This window comes from Rutidosis leptorrhynchoides, chromosome 1 (genome assembly GCF_046630445.1).
Source record: "Rutidosis leptorrhynchoides isolate AG116_Rl617_1_P2 chromosome 1, CSIRO_AGI_Rlap_v1, whole genome shotgun sequence".
NCBI classification, from domain to species: Eukaryota; Viridiplantae; Streptophyta; class Magnoliopsida; order Asterales; family Asteraceae; genus Rutidosis; species Rutidosis leptorrhynchoides.
In genome coordinates, this window is record NC_092333.1 from 634,150,827 (window position 1) to 634,165,198 (window position 14,372).

Below are 14,372 nucleotides of genomic sequence, written 5' to 3' on the forward strand. Positions count from 1 at the left end.
GTGGTCAATTGTCTATATGAAACATATTTCAATTAATCAAGTCTTAACAAGTTTGATTGCTTAATCATGTTGGAAACATTTAATCATGTAAATATCAATCTAAATTAATATATATAAACATGGAAAAGTTCGGGTCACTACAGTTGAATTGTATATTAGCTACTAAGTATGAACTTAACGGGTAGGTACTACCCGAATTTAAACTTATAAAACGCTAATATGAAGAAAAAGCTTTTATAAATGAGTTCATATTATGCTACGAAATACTATTAACTACTCTTAATATTCTGTATGATTAACTTGTTCCATTTGACTATTTTGAAGGAAATGGCACCGACTACTCGACACACCGTGAATATGAATGAAGAGGAATTCCGTACTTTTCTAGCTTCAAACATAGCCGCAGTACAGGCTGCGCTACATACCAACAATAACCTTGGATCTAGTAGTACAGGAAATCGTGTAGGATGCACCTACAAAGAATTCACTGCCTGCAAACCTTTGGAATTTGATGGAACCGAAGGACCGATCGGATTGAAACGGTGGACTGAGAAGGTCGAATCGGTGTTTACCATAAGTAAGTGTACTGAAGAGGACAAAGTGAAGTACGCTACGCATACCTTCACAGGTTCTGCGTTAACATGGTGGAATAATTATCTAGAGCAAGTGGGACAAGACGATGCGTACGCACTACCGTGGTCAGCATTCAAGCACTTGATGAACGAGAAGTACCGTCCCAGAACCGAGGTCAATAAGCTCAAGACAGAACTTAGAGGGTTACGAACCCAAGGATTTGATATTACCACGTACGAAAGATGATTCCCAGAATTGTGCCTATTGTGTCCGGGAGCATTCGAAGATGAGGAAGAGAAGATCGACGCGTTTGTGAAAGGATTACCGGAAAGAATCCAAGAAGATATAAGTTCACACGAGCCCGCCTCCATACAACAGGCATGTAGAATGGCTCACAAACTAGTGAACCAGATTGAAGAAAGAATTAAAAAACAGACTGCTGAAGAGGCTAATGTGAAGCAAGTCAAAAGAAAGTGGGAGGAAAACGGTGATAAGAATCACCAATACAACAACAACAGCAATTACAACAATAATCGCAACAATTATCCCAACAATCGCAACTACAACAAATGGCCCAACAACAACAACAACAACAACAACAACAACAGCAACTACAACAATCATCCCAACAACAATAATAACCGCAACAACAACAACAACAACAATCAGAAGCAGCTATGCCAAAGGTATGAAAAGTATCACTCGGGGTTCTGCACCAAATTTTGCAACAAGTGTAAAAGAAATGGTCATAGCGCAGCGAAGTGTGAGGTCTACGGACTAGGGGTTAATAGAACGAAAGGAACAAATGGTGTCGGAACGAGTAATGGTGGAGCAAGTAGTGTCGGAGTAAGTTATGCCAATGTAGTTTGTTATAAATGTGGAAAACCGGGCCACATTAACCAGGAGAACACGAATGGACAAGGCCGCGGAAGAGTTTTCAATATTAATGCGGCAGAGGCACAGGAAGACCCGGAGCTTGTTACGGGTACGTTTCTTATTGACAATAAATCTGCTTACGTTTTATTTGATTCGGGTGCGGATAGAAGCTATATGAGTAGAGATTTTTGTGCTAAATTAAGTTGTCCATTGACGCCTTTGGATAGTAAATTTTTACTCGAATTAGCAAATGGTAAATTAATTTCAGCAGATAATATATGTCGGAATCGAGAAATTAAACTGGTTAGCGAAACATTTAAGATTGATTTGATACCAGTAGAGTTAGGGAGTTTTGATGTGATAATCGGTATGGACTGGTTGAAAGAAGTGAAAGCAGAGATCGTCTGTTACAAAAATGCAATTCGCATTATACGAGAAAAAGGAAAACCCTTAATGGTGTACGGAGAAAAGGGCAACACGAAGCTACATCTTATTAGTAATTTGAAGGCACAAAAACTAATAAGAAAAGGTTGCTATGCTGTTCTAGCACACGTCGAGAAAGTACAAACTGAAGAAAAGAGCATCAATGATGTTCCCATTGCAAAAGAATTTCCCGATGTATTTCCGAAAGAATTACCGGGATTACCCCCACATCGATCCGTTGAATTTCAAATAGATCTTGTACCAGGAGCTGCACCAATAGCTCGTGCTCCTTACAGACTCGCACCCAGCGAGATGAAAGAACTACAAAGCCAATTACAAGAACTTTTAGAGCGTGGTTTCATTCGACCAAGCACATCACCGTGGGGAGCTCCTGTTTTGTTTGTCAAGAAGAAAGATGGTACATTCAGGTTGTGTATCGACTACCGAGAGTTGAACAAACTTACCATCAAGAACCGCTACCCACTACCGAGAATCGACGACTTATTTGATCAACTACAAGGCTCGTCTGTTTATTCAAAGATTGACTTACGTTCCGGATATCATCAAATGCGAGTAAAGGAGGATGATATTCCAAAAACTGCTTTTAGGACGCGTTATGGTCATTACGAGTTTATGGTTATGCCGTTTGGATTGACTAACGCACCAGCCGTGTTCATGGACCTTATGAACCGAGTGTGTGGGCCATATCTTGACAAGTTTGTCATTATTTTCATCGATGACATACTTATTTACTCAAAGAATGATCAAGAGCACGAAGAACATTTGAGAAAAGTGCTAGAAGTATTGAGGAAAGAAGAATTGTACGCTAAATTTTCAAAGTGTGCATTTTGGTTGGAAGAAGTTCAATTCCTCGGTCACATAGTGAACAAAAAAGGTATTAAGGTGGATTCGGCAAAGATAGAAACTGTTGAAAAGTGGGAAACCCCGAAAACTCCGAAACACATACGCCAGTTTTTAGGACTAGCTGGTTACTACAGAAGGTTCATCCAAGACTTTTCCAGAATAGCAAAACCCTTGACTGCATTAACGCATAAAGGGAAGAAATTTGAATGGAAGGATGAACAAGAGAAAGCATTTCAGTTATTGAAGAAAAAGCTAACTACGGCACCTATATTGTCATTCCCTGAAGGGAATGATGATTTTGTGATTTATTGTGACGCATCAAAGCAAGGTCTTGATTGTGTATTAATGCAACGAACGAAGGTGATTGCTTATGCGTCTAGACAATTGAAGATTCACGAGCAAAATTATACGACGCATGATTTGGAATTAGGCGCGGTTGTTTTTGCATTAAAGACTTGGAGGCACTACTTATATGGGGTCAAAAGTATTATATATAGCGACCACAAAAGTCTTCAACACATATTTAATCAGAAACAACTGAATATGAGGCAGCGTAGGTGGATTGAATTGTTGAATGATTACGACTTTGAGATTCATTACCACCCGGGGAAGGCAAATGTGGTAGCCGATGCCTTGAGCAGGAAGGACAGAGAACCCATTCGAGTAAAATCTATGAATATAATGATTCATAATAACCTTACTACTCAAATAAAGGAGGCGCAACAAGGAGTTTTAATAGAGAGAAATTTAAGGGATGAAATACCCAAAGGATCGAAGCAGCATCTTAATATTCGGGAAGACGGAACCCGGTATAGGGCTGAAAGGATTTGGGTACCAAAATTTGGAGATATGAGAGAAATGGTACTTAGAGAAGCTCATAAAACCAGATACTCAATACATCCTGGAACGGGGAAGATGTACACGGATCTCAAGAAACATTTTTGGTGGCCAGGTATGAAAGCCGATGTTGCTAAATACGTAGGAGGATGTTTGATGTGTTCTAAGGTCAAAGCTGAGCATCAGAAACCATCAGGTCTACTTCAACAACCCGAAATCCCAGAATGGAAATGGGAAAACATTACCATGGATTTCATCACTAAATTGCCAAGGACTGCAAGTGGTTTTGATACTATTTGGGTAATAGTTGATCGTCTCACCAAATCAGCACACTTCCTGCCAATAAGAGAAGATGACAAGATGGAGAAGTTAGCACGACTGTATTTGAAGGAAGTCGTCTCCAGACATGGAATACCAATCTCTATTATCTCTGATAGGGATGGCAGATTTATTTCAAGATTCTGGCAGACATTACAGCAAGCATTAGGAACTCGTCTAGACATGAGTACTGCCTATCATCCACAAACCAATGGGCAGAGCGAAAGGACGATACAAACGCTTGAAGACATGCTACGAGCATGTGTTATTGTTTTCGGAAATAGTTGGGATCGACATCTACCGTTAGCAGAATTTTCCTACAACAACAACTACCATTCAAGCATTGAGATGGCGCCGTTTGAAGCACTTTATGGAAGAAAGTGCAGGTCTCCGATTTGTTGGAGTGAAGTGGGGGATAGACAGATTACGGGTCCGGAGATTATACAAGAAACTACCGAGAAGATCATCCAAATTCAACAACGGTTGAAAACTGCCCAAAGTCGACAAAAGAGCTACGCTGACATTAAAAGAAAAGATATAGAATTTGAAATTGGAGAGATGGTCATGCTTAAAGTTGCACCTTGGAAAGGCGTTGTTCGATTTAGTAAACGAGGGAAATTAAATCCAAGGTATATTGGACCATTCAAGATTATTGATCGTGTCGGACCAGTAGCTTACCGACTTGAGTTACCTCAACAACTCGCGGCTGTACATAACACTTTCCACGTCTCGAATTTGAAGAAATGTTTTGCTAAAGAAGATCTCACTATTTCATTAGATGAAATCCAAATCAACGAAAAACTCCAATTCATCGAAGAACCCGTCGAAATAATGGATCGTGAGGTTAAAAGACTTAAGCAAAACAAGATACCAATTGTTAAGGTTCGATGGAATGCTTGTAGAGGACCCGAGTTCACCTGGGAGCATGAAGATCAGATGAAGAAGAAATACCCGCATCTATTTCCAGAAGATTCGTCAACACCTCCAACTGCTTAAAATTTCGGGACGAAATTTATTTAACGGGTAGGTACTGTAGTGACCCGAACTTTTCCATGTTTATATATATATTAAATGAAATGGTTATTTACATGATTAAGTGTTTCCAACATTATAAGCAATCAAACTTGTTAAGACTTGATTAATTGAAATAGGTTTCATATAGACAATTGACCACCCAAGTTGACCGATGATTCACGAACGTTAAAACTTGTAAAAACTATACGATGACATATATATGGTTATATATATAGTTAACATGATTTTATTATAAGTATGTATCTCATTAGGTATTTTAACAATGAGTTATATACATAAAAATGAGACTATTAATTTAAGAAACTCGAAAACGATATATATAACGATTATCGTTATAACAACGTCTTACTAGGTACATATGAATCATATTAAGATATTGATACACTTGGTTAATTATGTTAAATGATAAGTAAATATATTATTAAGTGTATTAACAATGAAATACATATGTAAAAATAAGACTACTAACTTAATGATTTCGAAACGAGACATATATGTAACGATTATCGTTGTAACGATATTTAACTTTATATACATCATACTAAGATATATTATATATCATAATATCATGATAATATAACAATTTAACATCTCATTTGTTATAATAAATAATGGGTTAACAACATTCAACAAGATCGTTAACCTAAAGGTTTCAAAACAACATTTACATGTAACGACTAACGATGACTTAACGACTCAGTTAAAATGTATATACATGTAGTGTTTTAATATGTATTTATACACTTTTGAAAGACTTAAATACACTTATCAAAATACTTCTACTTAACAAAAATGCTTACAATTACATCCTCGTTCAGTTTCATCAACAATTCTACTCGTATGCACCCGTATTCATACTCGTACAATACACAGCTTTTAGATGTATGTACTATTGGTATATACACTCCAATGATCAGCTCTTAGCAGCCTATGTGAGTCACCTAACACATGTGGGAACCATCATTTGGCAACTAGCATGAAATATCTCATAAAATTACAAAAATATGAGTAATCATTCATGACTTATTTACATGAAAACAAAATTACATATCCTTTATATCTAATCCATACACCAACGACCAAAAACACCTACGAACACTTTCATTCTTCAATTTTCTTCATCTAATTGATCTCTCTCAAGTTCTATCTTCAAGTTCTAAGTGTTCTTCATAAATTCTACAAGTTCTAGTTACATAAAATCAAGAATACTTTCAAGTTTGCTAGCTCACTTCCAATCTTGTAAGGTGATCATCCAACCTCAAGAAATCTTTGTTTCTTACAGTAGGTTATCATTCTAATACAAGGTAATAATCATATTCAAACTTTGGTTCAATTTCTATAACTATAACAATCTTATTTAAAGTGATGATCTTAGTTGAACTTGTTTTCGTGTCATGATTCTGCTTCAAGAACTTCGAGCCATCCAAGGATTCGTTGAAGCTAGATCCATTTTTCTCTTTTCCAGTAGGTTTATCCAAGGAACTTAAGGTAGTAATTATGGTCATAACATCATTCGATTCATACATATAAAGCTATCTTATTCGAAGGTTTAAACTTGTAATCACTAGAACATAGTTTAGTTAATTCTAAACTTGTTCGCAAATAAAAGTTAATCCTTCTAACTTGACTTTTAAAATCAACTAAAAACATGTTCTATATCTATATGATATGCTAACTTAATGATTTAAAACCTGGAAACACGAAAAACACCGTAAAACCGGATTTACGCCGTCGTAGTAACACCGCGGGCTGTTTTGGGTTAGTTAATTAAAAACTATGATAAACTTTGATTTAAAAGTTGTTATTCTGAGAAAATGATTTTTATTATGAACATGAAACTATATCCAAAAATTATGGTTAAACTCAAAGTGGAAGTATGTTTTCTAAAATGGTCATCTAGACGTCGTTCTTTCGACTGAAATGACTACCTTTACAAAAACGACTTGTAACTTATTTCTCCGACTATAAACCTATACTTTTCTGTTTATATTCATAAAATAAAGTTCAATATGAAACCATAGCAATTTGATTCACTCAAAACGGATTTAAAATGAAGAAGTTATGGGTAAAACAAGATTGGATAATTTTTCTCATTTTAGCTACGTGAAAATTGGTAACAAATCTATTCCAACCATAACTTAATCAACTTGTATTGTATATTATGTAATCTTGAGATACCATAGACACGTATACAATGTTTCGACCTATCATGTCGACACATCTATATATATTTCGGAACAAACATAGACACTCTATATGTGAATGTTGGAGTTAGCTATACAGGGTTGAGGTTGATTCCAAAATATATATAATTTGAGTTGTGATCAATACTGAGATACGTATACACTGGATCGTGGATTGATTCAAGATAATATTTATCGATTTATTTCTGTACATCTAACTGTGGACAACTAGTTGTAGGTTACTAACGAGGACAGCTGACTTAATAAACTTAAAACATCAAAATATATTAAAAGTGTTGTAAATATATTTTGAACATACTTTGATATATATGTATATATTGTTATAGGTTCGTGAATCAACCGGTGGTCAAGTCTTACTTCCCGACGAAGTAAAAAAATCTGTGAAAGTGAGTTATAGTCCCACTTTTAAAATCTAATATTTTTGGGATGAGAATACATGCAGGTTTTATAAATGATTTACAAAGTAGACACAAGTACGTGAAACTACATTCTATGGTTGAATTATCGAAATCGAATATGCCCCTTTTTATTAAGTCTGGTAATCTAAGAATTAGGGAACAGACACCCTAATTGACGCGAATCCTAAAGATAGATCTATTGGGCCTAACAAACCCCATCCAAAGAACTGGATGCTTTAGTACTTCGAAATTTATATCATATCCGAAGGGTGTCCCGGAATGATGGGGATATTCTTATATATGCATCTTGTTAATGTCGGTTACCAGGTGTTCACCATATGAATGATTTTTATCTCTATGTATGGGATGTGTATTGAAATATGAAATCTTGTGGTCTATTATTATGATTTGATATATATAGGTTAAACCTATAACTCACCAACATTTTTGTTGACGTTTTAAGCATGTTTATTCTCAGGTGATTATTAAGAGCTTCCGCTGTCGCATACTTAAATAAGGACGAGATTTGGAGTCCATGCTTGTATGATATTGTGTAAAAACTGCATTCAAGAAACTTATTTTGTTGTAACATATTTGTATTGTAAACCATTATGTAATGGTCGTGTGTAAACAGGATATTTTAGATTATCATTATTTGATAATCTACGTAAAGCTTTTTAAACCTTTATTGATGAAATAAAGGTTATGGTTTGTTTTAAAATGAATGCAGTCTTTGAAAAACGTCTCATATAGAGGTCAAAACCTCGCGACGAAATCAATTAATATGGAACGTTTTTAATCAATAAGAACGGGACATTTCATACCTGCACTTATTTCCAGAAGATGAGCCAACACCTCCAACTGCTTAAAATTTCGGGACGAAATTTATTTAACGGGTAGGTACTGTAGTGACCCGAACTTTTCCATGTTTATATATATATTAAATGAAATTGTTATTTACATGATTAAGTGTTTCCAACATGTTAAGCAATCAAACTTGTTAAGACTTGATTAATTGAAATAGGTTTCATATAGACAATTGACCACCCAAGTTGACCGGTGATTCATGAACGTTAAAACTTGTAAAAACTATACGATGACATATATATGGTTATATATATAGTTAACATAATTTTATTATAAGTATGTATCTCATTAGGTATTTTAACAATGAGTTATATACATAAAAAAGAGACTATTAATTTAAGAAACTCGAAAACGATATATATAACGATTATCGTTATAACAACGTCTTACTAGGTACATATGAATCATATTAAGATATTGATACACTTGGTTAATTATGTTAAATGATAAGTAAATATATTATTAAGTGTATTAATAATGAAATACATATGTAAAAATAAGACTACTAACTTAATGATTTCGAAACGAGACATATATGTAACGATTATCGTTGTAACGACATTTAACTGTATATATATCATACTAAGATATATTATATATCATAATATCATGATAATATAACAATTTAACATCTCATTTGTTATAATAAACAATGGGTTAACAACATTCAACAAGATCGTTAGCCTAAAGGTTTCAAAACAACATTTACATGTAACGACTAACGATGACTTAACGACTCAGTTAAAATGTATATACATGTAGTGTTTTAATATGTATTCATACACTTTTGAAAGACTTCAAGACACTTATCAAAATACTTCTACTTAACAAAAATGCTTACAATTACATCCTCGTTCAGTTTCATCAACAATTTTACTCGTATGCACCCGTATTCGTACTCGTACAATACACAGCTTTTAGATGTATGTACTATTGGTATATACACTCCAATGATCAGCTCTTAGAAGCCCATGTGAGTCACCTAACATATGTGGGAACCGTCATTTGGCAACTAGCATGAAATATCTCATAAAATTACAAAAATATGAGTAATCATTCATGACTTATTTACATGAAAACAAAATTACATATCCTTTATATCTAATCCATACACCAACGACCAAAAACACCTACAAAAACTTTCATTCTTCAATTTTCTTCATCTAATTGATCTCTCTTAAGTTCTATCTTAAAGTTCTAAGTGTTCTTCATAAATTCCAAAAGTTCTAGTTTCATAAAATCAAGAATACTTCCAAGATTGCAAGTTTACTTCCAAGTTTTCTAAATCCATTCCAAGTAATCATCCAAGATCAAGAAACCTTTGTTAATTACAGTAGGTTATCTTTCTAATACAAGGTAATAATCATATTCAAACTTTAATTCAATTTCTATAACTATAACAATCTTATTTCGAGTGGAAATCTTACTTGAAATTGTTTTCGTGTCATGATTCTGCTTCAAGAACTTTCAAGCCATCCAAGGATCCTTTGAAGCTAGATCTATTTTTCTCATTTCCAGTAGGTTTATTCAAGGAACTTGAGGTAGTAATGATGTTCATAACATCATTCGATTCATACATATAAAGCTATCTTATTCGAAGGTTTAAACTTGTAATACTAGAACATAGTTTAGTTAATTCTAAACTTGTTCACAAATAAAAGTTAATCCTTCTAACTTGACTTTTAAAATCAACTAAACACATGTTCTATATCTATATGATATGCTAACTTAATGATTTAAAACCTGGAAACACGAAAAAACACCGTAAAACCGGATTTACGCCGTCGTAGTAACACCGCGGGCTGTTTTGGGTTAGTTAATTAAAAACTATGATAAACTTTGATTTAAAAGTTGTTATTCTGGGAAAATGATTTTTATTATGAACATGAAACTATATCCAAAAATTATGGTTAAACTCAAAGTGGAAGTATGTTTTCTAAAATGGTCATTTAGACGTCTTTCTTTCAACTGAAATGACTACCTTTACAAAAATGACTTGTAACTTATTTTTCCGACCATAAACCTATACTTTTTCTGTTTAGATTCATAAAATAGAGTTCAATATGAAACCATAGCAATTTTATTCACTCAAAACGGATTTAAAATGAAGAAGTTATGGGTAAAACAAGATTGGATAATTTTTCTCATTTTAGCTACGTGAAAATTGGTAACAAATCTATTCCAACCATAACTTAATCAACTTGTATTGTATATTATGTAATCTTGAGATACCATAGACACGTATACAATGTTTCGACCTATCATGTCGACACATCTATATATATTTCGGAACAACCATAGACACTCTATATGTGAATGTTGGAGTTAGCTATACAGGGTTGAGGTTGATTCCAAAATATATATAGTTTGAGTTGTGATCAATACTGAGATACGTATACACTGGGTCGTGGATTGATTCAAGATAATATTTATCGATTTATTTCTGTACATCTAACTATGGACAACTAGTTGTAGGTTACTAACGAGGACAGCTGACTTAATAAACTTAAAACATCAAAATGTATTAAAAATATTGTAAATATATTTTGAACATACTTTGATATATATGTATTGTTATAGGTTCGTGAATCAACCAGTGGCCAAGTCTTACTTCCCGACGAAGTAAAAAATCTGTGAATGTGAGTTATAGTCCCATTTTTAAAATCTAATATTTTTGGGATGAGAATACATGCAGGTTTTATAAATGATTTACAAAATAGACACAAGTACGTGAAACTACATTCTATGGTTGAATTATTGAAATTGAATATGCCCCTTTTTATTAAGTCTGGTAATCTAAGAATTAGGGAACAGACACCCTAATTGACGCGAATCCTAAAGATAGATCTATTGGGCCTAACAAACCCCATCCAAAGTACCGGATGCTTTAGTACTTCGAAATTTATATCATATCCGAAGGGTGTCCCGGAATGATGGGGATATTCTTATATATGCATCTTGTTAATGTCGGTTACCAGGTGTTTACCATATGAATGATTTTTATCTCTATGTATGGGATGTGTATTGAAATATGAAATCTTGTGGTCTATTGTTACGATTTGATATATATAGGTTAAACCTATAACTCACCAACATTTTGTTGACGTTTAAAGCATGTTTATTCTCAGGTGAATACTAAGAGCTTCCGCTGTTGCATACTAAAATAAGGACAAGATTTGAAGTCCATGTTTATATGATATTGTGTAAAAACTGCATTCAAGAAACTGATTTCGATGTAACATATTTGTATTGTAAACCATTATGTAATGGTCGTGTGTAAACAGGATATTTTAGATTATCATTATTTGATAATCTACGTAAAGCTTTTTAAACCTTTATTTATGAAATAAAGGTTATGGTTTGTTTTAAAAATGAATGCAGTCTTTAAAAAACGTCTCATATAGAGGTCAAAACCTCGCAACGAAATCAATTAATATGGAACGTTTTTAATCAATAAGAACGGGACATTTCAACAAGTCCCGCAGCAATTAAGCACACACATAAGTCTAAGTCTAGGCACCTATCTCAAGTCGCCTAAATCCCTTAGACCATGCTCTGATACCACTTGTAACAACCCAACCCGTATTAAGCCGGCCCGTAAATTTTCTTTTCTTTAATACATTAATATTTAGGTCCCAATTATGTTTCCAAAACATCTTAACACGAATAATAAGTTCAATAAACTTTTAAAACATTTAATACATAGTTTATATATCCGAACGGGCAAACACGACCCGACTATTTTAATTCCCAAAAAATCGAGCATGGTGATTGGGGATATGCTACCCAATCCTAATCAATACAAAAGCACATCTTCTAAAGCAACCTATGCGAGTCCACTAGTTCCCACGCTTACCCGTGCCACCGCCTCCATGCAAATCTGTAAAAATGTAAACAACGAGAGGGTAAGCTAACGCTTAGTGAGTGAGCATATACTACATACATATATATGCATGAAATGGACACGATATGCAATAATAAACAAATAGCACATACCGGAGCATCCAAGCATAAAGGCAAGATAATATAAGCATACCGTACAAACGTTATACTACAAGCTAACAATAACAACAAGGTAAGTACACCAACGATGATATGTACCACGCCGATAAACTATACCCGGAGGGTTAGCTACAACACAAAAATACGACGATATATATATACAAAACAATATATAAACGTCCAAGGTTAACCCCTTAACCCAATACCAAAACCAACTACCAAATACCAAAATGAAGATTGGCCAAACTACGCGAGCCTTAGTAAATCCGCATCCACACGAGACTACTATCTTCAATAACACAACAACATCGAGGTTGGCCGAACTACACGAGCCTTAGTAATCCGCAACCATACGAGATCACTACCTCAATAAGATGACCGAACTACACGCGTCATCGTGAATCCGCATCCACACGTGACTCACTTCCCAATATCAAAACCCATGATCCTGGGATTATACAAATCCACATCATCGGGGTCATCCAATTCAAAACTCCATATCAACCCTTCGCCATTGGGGTTATGTAATCCACATAACAAACACAAGTGATAACGTATACACAAAGTGTGCACCTCGCCAAAGGTGGTCAACCAAAATGCACAACCGTGCCAATTGGACCCATACACAAGTCCGTCAAATCCACCTATATGTGAAGTGAGCTCTATAGCCGAGAATCACTTCACCCGACCCGCACCCATCCTACACATACATATGCACATAGGATATTAATACTCACCTTGAAATCTTGATGGATGCAACCGAACAAATCCGCAACACGTCAATGGAACGTACCTATTCCATTAACACAATACAAACCACAATTAGGGTGGACTTTTAAACCAACCCAACTAACACTTAGTGCAATTTCGACCCAAATGCACTCTCAAGCACAAACCGCTCCCAAACTAACCAATAATCACTAACACAAGTGAGTATGGTCCTAATACACCGATTAAACCCAAATCATAGGTGTTAAACACCTATCTTGTCCAAAATGACACTTAAACCCTAATTTTGACCCATTTCAAAATTAGTCAACCAAATACACCCAAAATGGTTCCAACACTTCCATAATCACCAAACCTAGTGATTAAACCTAATTCCAAGTCCTAAATCATGGTCAAATCGGTTTCCAACCCAAAACCCGCCTTCATCACTTATAAACCCAAACTCTAGTTATTATCTTCCATTAACAACTAGTGGGGTTCCATTTATAAACATACAATCAAAAGTCCCAAATTTAGATGATGAACACGAAAACGAAATTCGGAGTTAGAGCTTACCGCTAGTATCACCTTGTAGCTAAGAACGAGGAGAACAAAGTTGCCTCTTACGCTTTCGATCGAATCCCGAATCTTCCTTTCCAAAAATTCCTTAGAATCAAATGGGGTTTTGAAATTTGAGAGGAAAATGAGAAAGAAAAGGAAAAAGAAATTAATAAAATGAGATGAGTGGATGGGATTTAAGATCCCAATCTGGCACACACGCGAAATGACCAAAATACCTTTGAATATCTTTTAAAATTACAAATCTGGTACCAGCTCGCCAGGAACGCCGCGTCGCGGCCATCCTTTCTCGCGCCGCGACATTAGGCGCGGTCTGGTGCCTGCTTGTCGAGCCATCTGAAACTGAATTGCTTGCATTGTCGCGCCGCGACCCAGATCTCCGTGCCACGGCCCATAACCCGTTTTGATCATTTCTCGCATACTTGAACTTTAACACATGAACACGTCTCAAATCCTTCTTACACTAGCCGTATGTACACGATACACCTATACATCATATACGGGGAAAACGGGGTGTTACACTTCCTCTCTTCTCTCATGTACCTGCGATTATTGCTAAAACTAGGGTTTTTATTCAATTGAAATTCACATTCTTTGCTGTTCGTAACCGTCCTCAACAATTGAAAAAAATTAGGGTTCCTTATCCATTTGTGGTGAGAGAATGGCGAAATTGAAGGAATTGAAATGA